We start from the raw sequence: 3,825 nt of genomic DNA, 5'->3' as shown, positions 1-3,825 counted from the left end.
GGGGGAGACAGAGCTGACCAGAACCCCTGGGTCCTGGAAGTCTGACAATCAACCCCTGGACACCGGACGCCCCAGCGTTTCCGTTGGTGTCAGGCAGCTCTTAGGGTACGTGGGGTCTTGTAGGACGTGAGCTCCCAGGTACAGGGTCACTGATGCTCTTCCTGGGAATGACATCTTGAAAAGCAGGCAGGATGGCAGGAAGAAGAGTTCCGTAGGGTTTGACATCTTACTAATGCCAATTAAGAGTGATTCCACGGCCTTATACCTGTAACCTTTAAGTGGGACTGCCAGGTTTTCTGGTGAGAAAGCAGGAAGAAGGAGCAAACAGGGATTGTGGCTACGGGTTCACCTTACCAGGTGGGTTCCTTGGTGCAGTGTCCCTTATCACCACTAGGTGGCGACTCTGTATCATCTATACTGGCTGCCTGTGCTCAGGGTGATACTGGTTCCCTCTGGTGGAAAACCCCTCGCGTCACCCCACTCAAGTCACCTCTTTCCTGACTTTGCTCCCTGGAGCCCGTGGGTGACAGAAAGTAAACCCAGAGCATAAATGGAGAGGTCATCTGGAGTCTTGCTTCGGCCAAATTCTGGAGAGAGGGAATGCCTTTCTCCCCACTCCTGCTCCCCTGGTCCCCTCTCCCTGTCCATCTCACCAAGACTCTTGAGTAGCCTCTTCTCCGCCTCCCCACCTTTGCCCCAAAACAGTCTGTCCTAAGCACAGCCAGAATGACCCTTCTGAAATACCAGTACGGCCCATGCTGGCTGGAAAGAGCATGCACCCTGAGTCTAGCACCCAGCTCTGCTCTCCACCAGCTGTGTGGCTTTGGACATGGCCCTAAACCTCTCTGAGCCTTGACAACAAGGTCAGCATCCCTTCACTCAATAGAACTTCATTATGTGCTCTAAAATTTTTTCAGCGTCAGCTAACAAAGAACCCCTAATATTTTGCTCCTCTGGACAAAAATAGGGAGAGCCTTTTTGACTTTGCTACTTAAGACTTCAAGATCCCTTTGACCTTTTCTTCTGAGGGTCACAGTGTCTCATCTTCTTTATCTGAAAGTCCCGAGGAGGACTCGGGATTGCTCAAACATGAACGCAAACCCGTCGTTCTGGTGTGCTGGGGAACTGGCTGGTGGCTCCTCCTCTCTCCTGCCTTCCTGCAAAGCGGTACTTACGAAGGACAAAAGCCGGCTTATTTTAAAACTCCCAGTGTGTGGTTCTTTACTCCCCAGCACCTTTTTCCTCATTGGTGAATCTTGCCCTGCCTCTCTTGGAGGATTGTGGTCAAGATTAAAAATTTAATAATGTCTATGAAAGCACTTTTCAAGGATAAAATGTTAGATGCAATTTCTCACTTTAGAAACTCCCCATTGCCTACAACAATAAAACACCTTATCCTGGTCTACCAGAGCCTCAGGGTGCACCCACCTGCCTCCCCAAGCTGGTCTCCCATCATCCTCCTAACATCCTGTGATGCAGCCAAACCAAAGGACCAGAAGTTTCCCGACCATAAGCAGGGTTTCCTCACTCCATCTGTGCTCTTGTTCTTTCCACCTACAACCCTTTTCCTCATCTCTACCTGTCAAGACCCTCCCTATGCCTTTTTTAAAAAAAGTGCAGACTGTTTTCTGTACATTATAAAAGTAATACATGGTACGAGATGAAAAGCACATCTCCATCTCTCTCCTCTCCACCGTCCCATCCCTCCCCCACACAGATTCACTCCAGAAAGTTTTTATGGATCTATCAGTATGTATATATAGTTCCCTTTAAATGTAGGTAAATGGAATTATACTAAACATGCACCTTGAACTTTTTCACTTAATGTATCCTGGATATATTCCACATTAGCATAGAAAGCAGCCTCCCTGCTTTTAACAGCTGTATGACATTACCACCAATTATACCCCTGGTCTATTTAACACCCTCGCCCATCCCGCTGGACAGGTGTTTGTAGTTGCAGATGGGCTGTCATAAGCACCCTGCACCTACATGGCAGGCAGTGTGCCACATTTCTGTGGGACAAATCCCTGGCATCAACAACTACCAGGAACCCCTCCTCTCCTGGGCACTCCTATGGTGTTTTCCTTGGCAATCCTGGGCAAGCACATAGCCCAGGTGGCTGGAGCATTTGCTACAGTCTAAAATCAGACTGTGACTTGGCTCAGACTCCAGCTATTCCACTTCTGTTGCCCTCTGGCTCAGTTTTCTCATCCCTAAAATGGGGATGATCATAATGGTACCACTTCTGGAGCTGTCACAAGGATTAAATGAGATGACATGTTATAGCCCTTGGATCAGGGGAAGGGTCCCCACTCCCCAACCCAGCATATGCCTTCCCCAAGGCCTGGGCATCGGGGGGAGGGCTGCCTTCCTCTGGATGGTCCCCAGCAGGCAGGAGCTCTCCCCTCTTCCCATTTCTTACCTTCCCACCCCTATCCTGGTCAGTGATAAACCCGGGGTGCCAGGCTTGGTGGGGTGGGGGGTGGGGTGGGGGCTCAGGAGCTCTGTAAAGGGCCAGGGTCTTGGCCAGCCTGATTCTGGTCCCCGTTGATCCAAACCCCTTCCCCCAGGCAGTCTCTCTTCGAACTGCTCCTCCAGGTGGGGCCAGGCCTCCCTGAGGGGCAGGGGAAAAATGACTGTAAGAAGCAACCAGAGGGAAAGGAGCATAGGGCCTTGGAATTCATGCCGACTTCCTGGCCCCGTCTGTCTCTCTAGCCCAAAGCTGGGGGCTATACAGACCCTCCACCCCAAGAGGAGGCAGAAGGGTCCATCTGGGCAGCCAGACCCAGGCCAAGGGGCCAGGAGGGGAGGGAGTGCCGGGTGCTAGCAGGGGTCAGTGGGTGCCCCACACCCACCCAGCAGGAGGGAGTTGGGTGGGTCCTACTGATGCCTCTGGGAGAGGGGCGAATCAGGAGTGAACTTGGACCCTGGCCACCGGGCAGATGCAGGGAGGACCCCACAGGGGTGTGCGCCTGGGGACAGGGGAGGAAGTAATGCCACCCCACCCCAAAGAGCAGCAGAGCTAGGGAAGAGGCCACGGAGGAAGATCAGGAATCAAGGCAGAGCTTCTCCCGGGGTGGGGGTGGGGGTAGCAACAGAGACCAGCTCAGAGTTGGTGAGACACTGGAGTCCTCCCGTGATAGAAGTGACAGTAACAGCCATAGTAACAACAGCAGAGCCAGCAGTTACAAGCCAGTGCCACGTACCCTGCAGCGGGCTTCTGACAATAGGCAGGGCCTATTATCACCCCCATTTTGCACGGGAGGAAGCCCCAAACCCCAAGGTATAAAGTGGCAGGACTAGAACCTGAACTGGGGTCCCCTGGCTGTAAGCCCCCAGCTCTCTGAGAATAACCCATTAGTTAACTGCGGCATTTCACAGGTGCTTTCACTTCGTGCCCTCTTCAACCACGTGAAAAGGCCAGAAGGGCCTTGTTGCCTTGCAAATTAAGAACAGGCTTGGAGGGACTGGGGCCCGGCTGACGCCACCGTGTCTCAGGCGCTGACCGCGCAGCGGAATCTCCAAGACCGGAGCGCTTCCTTCTGCGTCGGACGCAGGCACCGTGTGAGGCAAGGTTCTGGGCCATCGGGAGGGCTCTGTGTCGTCGGGCAGAGGCAACGCGGGTTTTTCCTGGGCCTGCCCTCAAGGAGATTCCAATGACTCCTCCAATACCTCCCCCTGCCCACGCAGGCACGCAGCGGGGCTTCTCCCAGCCGCACAGTCCGCACACTTTGGCCGTGCCTGCCCTGGACTTAGCGCGAAGGGTGGCGACAGCAGGGCATTTGAGCAAGACCCGGCCTCCACCCGGGAAGCGGCCCCGCC

Source organism: Manis pentadactyla, chromosome 4, assembly GCF_030020395.1.
Source record: "Manis pentadactyla isolate mManPen7 chromosome 4, mManPen7.hap1, whole genome shotgun sequence".
Taxonomy (NCBI): Eukaryota; Metazoa; Chordata; class Mammalia; order Pholidota; family Manidae; genus Manis; species Manis pentadactyla.
Note: the sequence above shows the minus strand (reverse complement) of the source record.